We start from the raw sequence: 14,486 nt of genomic DNA, 5'->3' as shown, positions 1-14,486 counted from the left end.
TTGGATTTGGATTTATGGCTTTAATGCCCTTCCCAGGAGATCTGCCATTGGGATAGATGCCCTGCTGGGGGTGGGTGGTGATACTAGGGTGGAGAGGGGACTGGTAGTGGAGAGGCCATCCTGCCTCTATTTGGGTTCAGCTCCTAACTTGCTCTGCAACCTTGGGGATGGCTCAGGTCAGCACTAAGATCAGATTGGATTTCTTATCCACAGTATGTACATGAAATTCTGTAATCCTTACCTCTTAAAACACAAGCCCTAAAAACTGAGAGGAACTTGTCTCTTCCTTGTTGAATAAGGGGAAGAATGTCTAGAATCATAAATTTCCGTAGTTGGAATTAAAGTCACATATTCCCTTTCTTCTTGGAGGCTTAGTTGGTTTTCCATCAGTTGTGGGGAACACAAGAGATATTGTAGTGGTCTCTTTCTGTGACTGCTTTGCAGGTGTGACTAGGGCACTGAACACTGGAGTGGGGAGACCCTGGGTATTGTCTCTTCTTTCAGAAAGATAGGACCAGAGCCTTCTTCCTGCTTAAACTAACTTTTTTTTTTTTTTGAGGGGGACCTGGGATTGAACTCAGGGGTGCTCGACCACTGAGCCATATCCCCAGCCCTGTTTTGTATTTTATTTAGAGACAGGGTCTTACTGAGTTGCTTAGCACCTCGCTGTTGCTGAGGCTGACTTTGAACTTGAAATCCTCCTGCCTCAGCCTCCTGGACTACTGGGATTACAAGCACTGGCCCTGCTTAATCTAACTTTTATTGCTTACCTGGCCTTTGGGACCCTGGGGGTGGGGGCAATGCAGGAGAGGGAGACGAGAGCCAGCTATCAACTGAGAAACCAACAAACCTGAGGGAGTAGTGGCTGGGTATATTGGCCTTGTCATTTAGGCAAGAAGAGGAGCAGGAATTGTGGACTCCTTGAGGATATGAGAGCTCTGTGACTCTCAGAGCAAAAATCTAAACCCAGCATTGCTTCAGGAAGAAGAGCTAGGTTCAATGTACAGGGGCTGGTCTGAGTCCTGTGACAGCCACTATAGTGGGTCAGGAAGAAGGCCTGTCCCCTGCCTTCCAATGTAGACTCTTGGTGGGAAGAAAGAGCACCAGATTAAGAGTAAGGTGGCAAAACCAGAGCACTCTATCAGTAGAGATGTGCTGGGCGACGGGTGGAGGGTGGAGTCAGCCAGGTGGGTCTGTGTCTAAATCCTGGCCCCATCATTGTCCAGCAGGGGACATTTCTTAACCTTTGTGGGTCTGTTCTTATTGCCTTGTGGCACTTTGAGATTGTGCCTAGAGCAGGTAGAGGCCTCTTTGTTATCTTTATCATTTTTGTAGGATGGAGTGGGCTATTTAGGATCACAGAAGCTGATAGGCAGATTGAGTTTAGGGCTGGTCTGAGCTCAGACATAGGACGGATTCACCTCTTTAGTACCTGGGCACGACTTCCCTGCCATTCTGGGTGGTCCACTTTTCCATGGCCTGATAGGGATTAGCCCACACTGGGCACTCTTAGAGAAAAGATACGTTTTCTATCATTAATTCTGGAAACTACTTTGATTTCTTCAGAGAAGAAATACTCCTCCACTGGGCCAATGATGGCCAGGAAGGACTCACAATACCTGTGTGCGTGTGTGTGTTTATGCACATGTGTGTACACGTGTCATAGGGCTGTTCCTGTTTTCAAACCCTTTCTACCTTCTTCCTCTTTCCTTACCTTCTCACACTCCATAATTGGGCCATGTCGAATATCAGCAGGCTTGGGATCCACTTTGTGCTGCCGTGAGTTGATTGTAGATGTTGGGAATTGGGACCTCCCTCTCCCCACTCTGCCAGAGTAATTCCTCCTATTCCCACTTGACACCTGAACACCTGGTGCCTTTGCAGAACCACAGACTAGCATGTTACCTGGAGGGGCTTTGTTTTAAAATGAAAGACATTAGATCCAGAGATGCTAATTGGTGCCTTGAGTCACCAGTTACTCTGAGGAAGACCAAAGAAATGTTTTACTTTCACTCATAAACTTGATGAAATTGCCAGTAGTCCCAGTCTTTTCCTTGGAAAATTGAGGGAGAGAGGTCAGTTGTCCCTGCATATATTGGGGGTGAAAGATGGTCTTTGTTTCTGCCGCAGGTGTTTCTTCTGGGAGGGTCTCCTACTTCTTTCTCTTTGCAGACTCCCTGGTAATAGGGGCATATGTGAGAAAGGGTCGCATTGTGTGTGTGCAGGACACAGACACACTAGATGTCTGCAGTAGGCCCTCTTGGCGGGTTGTCAGACTGCCAGGTGATAAGGGGGTCAGAGTCTACTAACATGGGACTGCTGCCAGCCAGGGCCTTATGCCTGCCCTACCACAGGGCTCTGAACCCCTGCTGCCATGGAGCCTCCCAGAGGGGGGTCTTAGTTGGGCCCAACTGAGATCTGGAGGCAGAGCTGCCTGCCGGGCCCTCCAACCTGCACTAGGCCAGGAGCCTGCCTAGAGGCCAGACAACCACAGAATCCTGCCAAGGGAGCCTGGCGGGCCCAGCCTGGGAAACCTAAGTCCCTGCCTAGGCAACAGAGGTCTGACTGTTCTCAGGCCTCCTAACCTTCTTACAGCATCAAGTCCCAGAGAGTCCTGGAGTTTGATGGAATGAGAAGGTGACAGTCCTAAATTTATAGCACTCAGTATTTGTTCTTAGTAAAAAAGTTCTGTTAAAAGTTAGGAATTTATGACCAGCACGGTGGTACATGCCTGTAATCCCAGCTGCTTGGGGAGAATCTCAAGTTCAAAGCCAGCCTCAGCAATTTAGCAGGGGTCCAAGCAACTCAATGAGACTCTGCCTCTAAATAAAAATATTAAATTGGATTAGTGATGTGGTTCAGTGGTTAAGCACCCCTGGGTTCAATCCTGGTTAAAAAAAAGGAGGGGGGGTGGGAATTTAAGTTAAAAACTTATTTTAAGTAATATATCTCAAAAAACACTTATTTTTACTCACCAAGATTTTTTTCCCCTTTGCAGTGCTGGGGATCAAACCCAGGGCCTGAAGCATGTGCTCTACCACTGCAGTCTACCCCAGCCCCTTCTAGATTGTGTTTAGGGCCAACTAAAAATAAAAGGTCTTTTATTTGAGTCTCTAGATTTTTTATTAGACTTCCAAATTGTATATAAAAATTGCACCTTCATCCATCACCTGTGATTCCCTGATTTCTTTGTTAAGGTTTTTAACTAGGCTGTATATTCACATAGTTTTAACTAGGCTCTATATTCACATAGTTCAAAGATCAAAACAGTGAAAATCAAAAATAAAACTGCCCCTCCCTTTTGTAAATGCTCTAAGTGTCTAGACATCGGTCTGTCCTGCACCTTTTGCACACAGCAGCTGTATCAGCTCTTTCCACATGTGCACATGGAGGATTCTTACCATTTTTCTCTGTAAAGCTGCATGGGGTTCCATACTATGGAAATACTGTCTTTCTTTAACCACCCCCCCACCGCCCCCGCCTTGGGTTGTTTTCACTATTTTCCCATTATTTACAGTGCTGCAATGATTAACTTTATACAAGTGGCATTGCCTATGTTTATGACTGGAATAAATTCTATGAAGTGGAAATGCTGGGTAAAAGGTGAAATACAACTATTTAATTAGCTTCCATTTTTTAAAAAAAGTGAATATTTAAGATATTTGCAAATCATATTTAGAATCCTACTTCTTTTATACACACACCTGATTTAATTGTAATTTAATTTGTAACTAGTCTTTTTGTTCTTTTCTGTCTGGGGTTTGAACCCAGGGGCATTCTTCTGGGCTACATCCCTAGCCTTCCCCCACCTTTTTTTTTTAACCAGGGATTGAACCCAGGGATGCTTAACCACTGAGCCACATCCCCATCCTTTTTTTGAATTTTATTATTGGCAGGGTCTCACTGAGTTGCTTAGGGCTTTGCTAAGTTTGAACTTCCGATTCTCCTGCCTCAGCCTCCCGAGCTGCTGGGATTACAGGAGTGTGCCACTACGCCCATCTGTGAAAAGTCTTTCTAGATTAGGCATTTTCATACTTTTGTATCCTAGGATCCCTTAATATTTGCTTTTGTGTGGCTATATCTGTGGGTATTTACTATATTAAAAATTCAAACTGAGAAATTCAGAAATAGTTATTAGTTCATTTAAAACAACAAAAATAAAGCCATTATGTTAGAAAGTATATCTATTATGTGCTGTAAAATAACTATTTTCCAAAATTAAAAGAGTAGTGAAAGCCGGGCAAGGTGGCACACACCTATAATCCCAGCGACTCGGGAGACTGAGTCAGGAGGATCGAGAGTTCAAAGCAAGGCTCAGCAATTTAGCAAGGCCTTAAGTAACTTAGACCCTGTCTGAAAATAAAAAAAGGGCTAGGGATGCAGCTCAGTGGTTAAGCACTCCTGGGTAAATGCCCCAGTACATCAGAAACAAGCAAACCTACGTTCAGAGTCCTGAGAACAAACTTGAGTTAATCTCTGAAGACATATATTTATATCCTAAAATTATTTCCTAAAATTTCCAGAAATTTCTGGAAAATTCAAGACTACACAGGCACAGGTTTGCCACATGTTACACCACATATCATTTCAATTTGAAAAATGAAAGTGAAAAAGCATTTCATGTCTTAATATTATAATACAATAGTTTTTATCTCAGGGACCCCTACTAAAATCGTAGAATTGCTGCTCTCCATCACTTAAATTTAATTTTCATAGAAATGAGAACTCTTCTTTCATTTCATATTCAGTTTCTATTTAAATGAATTATAATCATAAAATTAAGTAGAACCAGCATACAGAGGTTTGAGCATAGGCCCAGCTGGCTTTTGACAAATGGCCCCCAGTGGTGAGGGGCTTAGCCAACCCAGTGGAGCTCATCTAAGAGTCTGCTCTATGAAGACAGGCCAGATCCGTCTCCATCCCCAAGTTTGTAAAGTGAGCGTGGGCAGCGCCTAATGCCCTGGGGTGGTGTTTATTGAGCTCCAGTGACTGGAACAGATGAGTTACTCAACCAGGCCCATGGAGGGGCAGGAATGGTCTGGAAGCATCCTATGAGCAGAACTGAGCCAAGTTCTGAGAGTGAGGAAGACGGGAGAGGGAGCAGGGTCCTGCCAAGAAAGGTCATGTGAATACTTTAGAGTGGCCAGCTAGGCCAAGTGGCTGAAGGGAAGAGAAGTTGGGTCCAAAATCTTTGCAGGATTCAGTCTAAAGAACTCTGAGCTATTTCCACATCAAACACTGACTGCTCTGTGTCAGTAGCCCTGTCCTGGAGGTCCAGCTCTTATCCTGAGCAACCCTGTGACCCCAAGTCCATGTTCCCTCCACCAGTCCACTGAACTCCAACCTCCTGCCTCTTCCCTGGGCCTCCGAAGCATATCACACCTTCCTTTGCAGTCTACCTGAGCAGTTCTCGCAAGTCCTCCAGACACTGTTCAGTTCCACAAATCCCCCAGATAGTTGTTTGGTATTTTTGTAAACTATATTTTCTTATTATCAAAAATAATGCATGCTTATTATAAATAAAAGTAGAATATGAAGGGAAAGTCTATGATCCTGCTGTCTGAGGTAGTCTCCTTTAGCATCTTGGCATCTTTCCTTGGAGTTGCTTTTTATGGTCCGAGTGGGTACTTATTCATTCTTACCTTTGTTTTTGTTTTTTTTTTGGTACCGGGGATTGAACTGAGGGGCACTCAACCACTGAGCCGCATCCCCAGCCCTATTTTGTATTTTATTTAGAGACAGGGTCTCACTGAGTTGCTTAGCACCTCGCCTGGATTACAGGCAAGCCCTGGGATTATGGGCGTTCGCCACCGCACCCAGCCCACGTCTTACCTATGCATCAGAATTTCTCCCTATTAAGCCTGTCTTACATCTGAATCATAATTTACTCAACTATTTCCTTTCATTTTTAAATTTTAGACTTTTTTATTTTGAATTTACATGTACCAAAAAGTTGCAAAAATAGATTCCTATGGCGTAGTACACTTATCGAGAGCAAGTCAACATTGGCACAGTGTTGTCACCAGGATCTTCATAATGTCCTTTTTCTGTTCTAGGATCTGAATTGTCATCCTCCATTGCTTTTAGTTTTTCTCCTTAGTGTCTCCTCCAAATCAGTTCCCCAGCTTTCCTTGTTAGAATTCCATACATTTTGAGCAACCCCGCCACAAGAATGATCTTGCATCTTTCCAGAGCATGGTAACCAGGCATTCATCATTGGTGGTGTCTTTTTGTGGGGGGGGGGGTGCTGGGGGTTGCACCCGAGTCCTTTCCCTTGCTCAGCCCCTGCCTGCTCAGTGGGTCTTCTTACTGGTGCTGTTTACCTGATCACTTTTTTTTTTTCCACACTGGAAAAGTTACTGTCTTGCTCTTGCTTTGCACTTTCAGGCAGTGCTTTGAGTCACTGCAATTCTGTTTCTTCTTGTGCTTTCATCCTCTAATTTTAGCACCCATCTGTGCATCTCTTGCAACAATGATTACTGTGGTATTTGCCTAATGATTTTCTATTTTCCTTCCATATTTATCAATTGGGAATCTACCCCATTTATATCAGATTTTATTATATAACTTAAAATCTTGTATGATCATTATTTGTGGCTCAGATTGTTTCAGCTTTGGCCATCTTAAGAGCTCCTTCTTTTGTCTCCTGTGGGTTTTTTTTTTTTTTTTTTTTTTTTTGGTAAGCCCCTAATTTTTTCTGTGGGCCAAGGGTGCTGGGGATTGAACTTCAGGGCACTATACCACCGAGTGAGCTATACCCTTAGTCCCAGTCCTTTTTTTTTTTTTTTTTTTTTTTTTGAGACAGGATCTCCTTAAGTGACTGAGGCTGTCCTCAAATTTATGATCCTCCTACCTTGACCGTCTGAGTCACTGGGATTACAGGTGTGTGCCACCACAATGGCTTCTATTTATTTTATTTTTTATTTATTTTGTTGTGTTATAAGGTATTCCTTGCTTATCCTGTCACTTCCTTACCCCAGCCCTAGGGTCTTCCACTTCTCCAAGGAGCTTATTATTAAAGAATGGTATTTAGAAACTAAGATGTGTTTGCTTACTGTGCTTATTGCTACTGGGATTACTTTTGTTTCTAGACCTCTTGGCAGAAAAAGCTGGGAAGTAGATGTACACCAACCTGTGCACACACCAATTTCTGTATCTGAATACACAGGTTTTGGGCTGGGGTTGTGGCTCAGCGATAGAGCGCTCGCCTAGCACGTACGAGGCCCTGGGTTCGATCCTCAGCACCACATATAAATAAATAAATTAAATAAAGGTATTGTGTCAGTTACAACTAAAACACACACACACACACACACATAAAAACAGGTTTATACTAGTATTTATTACAGTCTTTAATTTTATTTTAGTCTTTCCCCTTTTGTTCTGTATAACTTCTTTCTCTAAAAACAGTGAAAAACCCTCCTAATCATTTTTGTAATGTTGGGTGGTAGGTTTTTTTCTGATCGTTTTGCTTCAGTCATTAGGATGCTGATCTAATTTACTTGACTTGACTCTGCTCACCTTTTTTTCTTTTTTAATATTTATTTTTTAGTTGTAATTGGACACAATACCTTTATTTATTTTTATGTGGTGCTGAGGATCCAACCTAGGGCTTCACACGTGCTAGGTGAGTGCTCTACCACGGAGCCCCAACCCCAGCCTAATCCACTCACCTTTTATATGACAGAATGCGGAGACAGAGGTGAGCACTCCTGATTAACATGGGGTTCTTCATCTACAGCTGTCCTGGGATACACTGAATGTTCTGTCAATGTCTCCTTTCTTTTTTTTAGCATGCCTTATATTTTGTTTCCTTTTTATGTGGTGCTAAGGATCGAACCCAGTGCCTCACACATGCTAAGCAAGTGCTCTGCCATTGAGCCACAACCGCAGCCCCACACGACTTCACTCCTTCTCCATCACTTGCTACTCTCCTAAGCAACACTCCTGTCTGGTTCCTAGCTTCAGAATTCACTTAACACATAGAACGCACTGTACCTTGATGTTAGAAGCCAAAAGGGCTGTCTGGTGCAAGGTCAGAAGCAATTACCTCTCATTTCCACGATTACTGCTCTTAGTGGGCATGTATTTGAAATTGATAGTGGGTTGGGTTAATTGGATGTTAACTTGACCAGGAAGAAGTACAGAGGTCCAGTGCTCTGCCTGTGACCAGATCTTGTCATTTTCTACTCTGGAGAGTGAAGGTCTGTCTGTCAGAACAGGCAAGCTTATTAGTACAGCACACTTAGTGGTTTAAATCTACACCCATTTATCATTTCACAGTTCTATTCTGGGCATAGGCTGGGCATAGTGGTGCATACCTTATAATCTTAAGTGACTCGGGAGACTGAGGCAGGAGAATTACAAGTTTGAGGCCATCTTTAGCAACTTAGCAAGACTTTCCCTCAAAATAAGTAAAATGGACTGGGTTCTATCCCCAGTACCAAAAAAAAAAAAAAAAAAAGTCTGGGCATTGTGTGACTGGCTTCTTTGCTGAGGGTCCCACAAAACTATAAGGTACACAAAGGCAAGGGTCACTGGGGTTTTATTGTCCTCTGGAATGGGTGTGTGGGGCTCTGCCAAGTTCATGTGATTCCTTGTGGCTACAGGACTGATCCCCCCTTCCTTGTTGGTGGCCTGCCACGAACCACTTTCGGTTCCTAGAACACCGCTACTTTTACTTCCCTTTCTTTTTTTGGGTACTGGGAATTAAACCTAGGGGTGCCTAGCCACTAAGCCACATCCCCATCCCTTTTTATATTTTATTTAGAGTTGCTTAAGGTCTCACTAAGTTGCTGAGGCTGGCTTTGAACTCAAGCCGCTGGGATTACAGATAAGCACCACTCTTCCCAGCTTCCTTCCCTATCTTAATGTCAACTAAGAACTGCAAAATCCCTTTGGCAGATAATGCAGTATAAACAGTCCTGGTGTTTACAGGTCCTTCCCATACACAAAGGCTGGGGTCACTGAGGTCATCTTGAATCCTGTGAACCACAGCTAAAGTGATCTAGCCTTAATTCGAGCATCAGAATGTTTACTTAGTATAATAGTTTCCGAGGGCTACCTTAACCAGTAGCCACAGACTCCGTGGCTTAAAACAACAGGAATGCACTCTCTGGCAGTTCTAGAAGCCAGAAGTCTGAAATCAAGGTGTGGGCAGGTCCTTCCAGCAGAACCTCTGGGAGAAATCCCCCTGCGCCTTTTCCAGCTGCTGGGGCTCTTGACATTCCTTGACCCGGTGCTACGCCAGTGCAGTTCCTGCCTCCGTCTTCACATGTGCGTCTCTGAGCACCAGGTTGACTTCATCTTGAGATCCTTGTCTGATTTCCTCAGCAAAGCCCCTGCAGCCCAGTCAGGTTATGTTCTTTGTCAGGACATGAATTTGGGGGGGATACTATCCAAATACTGCACTTGGGATGTGAGAGAATGGCCTTTGTAAACCCTGGTCCATGGAGCTACGGAAGAGAAAGGAGATTTCTTCCAGACTGAAAGTGGACCTGGTCGCCGTGGGGGTCAGGGTCCAGCTTCACACACAGCCCCTATGTCTTCTTGTTGGCTCGGCTCTGAAAACCCCATGGAGAGGCCTGATGTTCTGGATCCAGGTGTTTCGCAGTACCAACACCTGTACAAAAGGCTGTTGAGTGTGACAATGTCCCTGCAGAATGGACAGGGCTGAAGTGTGGGTCCTCTCTGCAGGGAGGGGAAACTGAGTCCACGTGTCCAGGTGAGTCACAGAAGGCCGTTGCTAGAGGGGACTTCAGGCCGTAAATCCAGCAGTTCTGAAATGTCAGCCTAGTGCTCCAGCCGGTTCAAGGCTGGTATATGGAAGTTTAATGCAGTATAAACATGGTGGATCTCACCTAGGCACCTGTGATCAGAAGAACTGAGGTGAGACACTCCCTCTACCTGTGGCCAGGTTAGGGAACCATGTACAGGTGAAGTCCAGCCTGCAGCTGAGGACTGGCATCTACCTCCAAGTGAAGATCTTCAAACAAGGGGAGAAAAAGTCTCCCTACTAGTTATCAGTAAACCTTTACCTTGTTGAAAGTTAACTTTGTGTGTGTGTAATTCTGGGGATTGAACCTGAGGCCTCGCACCTATTAGGCAACGCTAAGCTGACCTCAAATTAGTGATCCTCCTGCCTCAGCCTCCCAAGTAGCTGGGTTATAGGCATGAGCCACTGTGCCCAGCTTTGTAATATGTCTTTGAGCAAGTTGTTGTTCTATCCTTGGTCTCAGTATCTTCATCTGCACTATGGGGATGATACCACATATCCTCAATAATAAGATGCTTTTAGTTATTGTTTTAAAATTATTTATTATTGGGCTGGGGCTGTTGCTCAGTGACAGAGTGCTTGCTTAGCATGTGTGAGGCACTGGGTTCGATCCTTAGCACCACATAAAGAGAAACAAATAAAATAAAGGCATCCTGTTCATCTACAACTACAAATTTTTTTTTTAATTTTTAATATTTATTTTTTAGTTCTCGGCGGACACAACATCTTTGTTTGTATGTGGTGCTGAGGATCGAACCCGGGCCACACGCATGCCAGGCGAGCGCGCTACCGCTTGAGCCACATCCCCAGCCCTACAAATTTTTGTTTTAATTATTATTATTTTTAAAAGTTACCTAACAAAATTTTTATTTTTTCAAGCTTAAAAATATTTTTCTTTTTAATACTGATTACTTGAACCCAGGGACACTTTCTCACTAACATGCCTCTTCGGTCCTCCTCTTAAAATTGTACTTTGAGACAAGGTCTTGCTAAGTTATCCAGGCCAGCCTTGAACCGTGATCTTCCTGGCACAGCCTCCTAAGGAGCTGGGATTACAGGTGTGCACCACCACCCCAGCTAAACTGATATTGCTTTAATGTTTCTGAAATAGGGAGGCGTCTCATTGATGCGTACATGTAATGCAGTGTTTTTTGGTTTTTTTTTAATCTTATCTGAAAAATTGTCCTCAATACTTCTTCTAATTAGGGAAAGACTATAGGATCTCTCTTAGTGATGTGGTCGGGAAGATCAAATGAAATAATGCAAACAAAATAATGCTTAGCACAGTGCCCGGCAGACAACAATCAGTCCCAGAAATTGTTGCTACGATTATTATGAAATTAAGGAGGAAAGGACGGCGTAGAAGTTGAGAAGTGAATGGCAGTACGGCCAGTGCTGGTTTGGGTAGGTGGTTGAATCATCCAGAGGTTCTGAGTCTGGGGCCAATGTTCCTGCTCAGTGATGCCAGTGGAAACCCAGACCCTTCCCACTCTATCCGCTGTGCCTTTCTTCACATATAGGGCTTTGTCCTTGTGCTTATCACTTTCCAGCCTGTACCTCTGGACAAGAAGGAGGAGCGGAAAGAGGTGGCATCCACATGAGCTGCAGCAGCCATTGGCCTCTCCCAGTGTCAAGGACATATTTACCTCTGTCTCTTAGTGTTCATGAATTCCACAACCCAGGTTTGCAAAGAAGATAGATCATGCACTAAACCATATTGATTGGGCTAACTGACTATTTAGAAAAAATAAAGTTAGGGTCTTTTCTTAAATTATGCAAACTAAGTTCTAGATGGGTTAGAGATTTAAATTTTAAAATATAAGAAAATACAGGTGTATGTGTTTATAAATTAAGGGTGGGAAGGAAGGCATTTTCTAACATGCTACATACAAAAGGGAGAAACCTTGCGGGTGTAGCTCGTGGTAGAGTACTTATCTACCTAGTAAGTTCATGAGGCCTTGAGTTTTATCCCTCAAAATTTTATAACTAAAATAAAAATCTGAGAGGAAAAGTGTGATATGTTTGACTTTCCCTCCATTTAAAAATTGTCTCACTAATACCAGGTACTAAAATTCAAAGACAAATAAATAATTGAGAAGAAAGAATATTTGAACTTGTGACAAGGTTAATATTTTCACCATACAGTAAAATCTTAAATAAACCTATTAAAAAAATGAATGCAGCTCAGGAAAAGTGGACAAAGGAAAGTAATAAGCAGTTTGTAAAGCAGAAATATAAGGGTTTGTGAATCTAAAAATGGGTTTAGCTACACTAGTAATCAAAGAATGCAGAGGAAAAGAGCTATAAGAACACATTAGCAGAGATGGAATGACATTTATTTCTATTTATTTATTTACTTAGGTGCTGGGGATTGATCCCAGGGGGATTCCACCACATCCCCAACTAGCATTTTTTTTTTTTTAGAGACAGGGTCTCACTCAGTTGCTTAGGGCCTTGCTAAATTGCTGAGACTGTCTTTGAACTCATCATCCTCCTGCCTCAGCCTCCTAAGCTGGTAGGATTACAGATGGGTGCCACCAGGCCTAGCTTGGAATGATATTTTAATACACAATGTTGGGGATAATCCTGTGCTACACTCACTCAAACACAGGTAACAGTATAAATTGGTGCAGTGTTGAGGAGGGCTATTAAGCCTGTTGTGTACAGGTTGGACATCCCTGTTCTGAAAATCTGGCATTAGAAATGCTCTAAAATCAGAAACTTTTGCAGTGCCAGTATGACAGTATAAGTGGAGAATTCTACACTATGAAACTTTGTTTCATGAATAAATCATTAGAAATATGATGAGGCTGTGGTGCACATCTATAATCCCAGCAACTCAGGAGGCTGAGGCAGGGGGATCACAAGGTTGAGAACAGCCTCAGCAACTTAGAGGGATCCTGTGTCAAAATAAAAATTTAAAAAGGACTGGGGCTGTAGGTCAGTAGTAAAGTACGAAAAAAAATCTGCTGGGTGTTTGAGGAGCTGCAAAGAAGGGACAACAAGCAGGAGCAGAGGCATGGGGTCTTGTTCTGAGGGCTGGACAGGCCACCACAGGGCACTTTGGTCAGTACCTGCTATCAGCCCTCCCCAGTGTGTATTAGGTATGTGTGAAACATACATGAATCTTATGTTCAGATATCTCATGTATGTACAAATATCCCAGAATCTGGGTTAAAAAAATTAAAATCCGGAGCTCTTCTGATACCAAGCGTTTTGGACAAGGAACACTCAACATATGTTAAGTTTTAATAAATATTTGTCGACTAGCCCCTGCCATTTGTTGCTGGATCTCACCCACCGTTCTTCCCATTCTGGGAAGCTCTTCTTCATCCCTAGGGCCTCCCCGTTCCTTGCTGGGGTGGGGATGGGGAGAGGAGGCAGAAGCGCTGGGGTTGCTGGGCTGCCCTCCAAGGGACCCGAAGGGACCTGGCTGGAAAGATGGTAGACCTGACCCGCTGTGGTTCTTTTACTTTTACCGGAAGACTGAAAGGTTCTGCCAGTCAAGAGAGCCCTGTACTACCGGGCACTCACGCTGTCCTTTCCTGGAAGCCAGAGGACTCTCGGGCCAGCCCTCAGGGACTCTTGTTTTCATAGAGCACAGAGTACAGAGGCTTGGGGCCAGCTGCAGCTTGCAGGCCTGCTTGGAGGCTGGCCCTGCTCTCTGCCAGACAGCCTGTGCCCTGCCTACCAGGCCCGGGAGACATCTTCCGGCCTGTCCGTGTTTCCGTGCTGGTCATTGCCCACCTTGGATTATTTCCATCTGACAGGCTGGGCCATCCTTAGGATCCTGAGTCCCTGGGTAGTTTCCAGGGCAACAAGCCATGGGTATTCCCATCTCTTTTCCCAGAAAGATGCAAAGAGTACAAAGTCACCCTCTCCCCCGGACGCGGGGAGCTGACACAAGCACCCATGGGGCAGCCTGTCCAGCTCTCGGTAGAGAAATCCCACGTCCCTGTTCCCGCTCCTCTTCCCTCAGCACCCCCTCTGACATCCCCCAGATGCCACACGCAGGTGCCTCCCATGGCTGAGGCAGAGAGGCCTTGACCGCAGGTGAACTGCCGCGTGTGCAGCTCTGCTGGCCAGCCTGTGGCTGTGACCTTGGTTACTCTCACACCACTCCTCTTCTTGGCAGCCACTCAGGAGCCCCCTCCCCCAGCATCTCTGCAGTTGGCACGCTGAGAGGGGTTGTGTGTGTAATGGGAGCAAAACTCAGAGTTTCCATGAGTAGCCGAGAAGTTCTAGAAACAGCCTGTACTCATGAGCGTCCCTTTCTCTTTCCCTGACACGGGGAAAAGTGCAGTGTTATTTTTGGTGGGATTATCGATGGTTGTTGGCTATTCTGGGCACCTTTGTACTCAGGGATGGGGGAAGGGAGGCTGCAAGCCTGTACCTGCCACCTGCCCCCCATCTAATGTTTTTAAAAAATGTTTTCCACCTTGTGTTTTGTATTCCAAGTCCAGACCAACATCTATGGCTGTCTGGGGTCTTCAGCTCTATTGAGGGACCCTGCAGAAGGGGCTCCTCCCCCCAATGCTACTCAAAGTTCACCCAAGAACAGTGAAATTCTAAAGTGTGTGGCACCTATAAATGGGTAGTGGGAATGTAACATGTTCTTTGGGGACCAAAAAGGTGCCAGGCACTCCTCCAGGCTCTGAGAATCAAATAGGTCCCCCAGGCTTGGTCCTCTTGGAGTTTGTAGGAGAGAGAT

The 14,486-nt window shown here is 44.5% G+C and overlaps 1 protein-coding gene across 2 annotated transcripts in view; it reads left to right on the top strand.

The window, feature by feature from the left end:
* Nucleotides 1–14,486, top strand: part of Slc39a14 (solute carrier family 39 member 14) — a 46,814-nt gene that overhangs the window by 977 nt on the left and 31,351 nt on the right. The gene's annotated exons all lie outside the window — the stretch shown is intronic.

Source organism: Urocitellus parryii, chromosome 14 (assembly GCF_045843805.1).
Source record: "Urocitellus parryii isolate mUroPar1 chromosome 14, mUroPar1.hap1, whole genome shotgun sequence".
Taxonomy (NCBI): domain Eukaryota; kingdom Metazoa; phylum Chordata; class Mammalia; order Rodentia; family Sciuridae; genus Urocitellus; species Urocitellus parryii.
The sequence above is the reverse complement of the archived record's forward strand: the minus strand, read 5'-3'. Positions and strand labels throughout refer to the sequence as shown.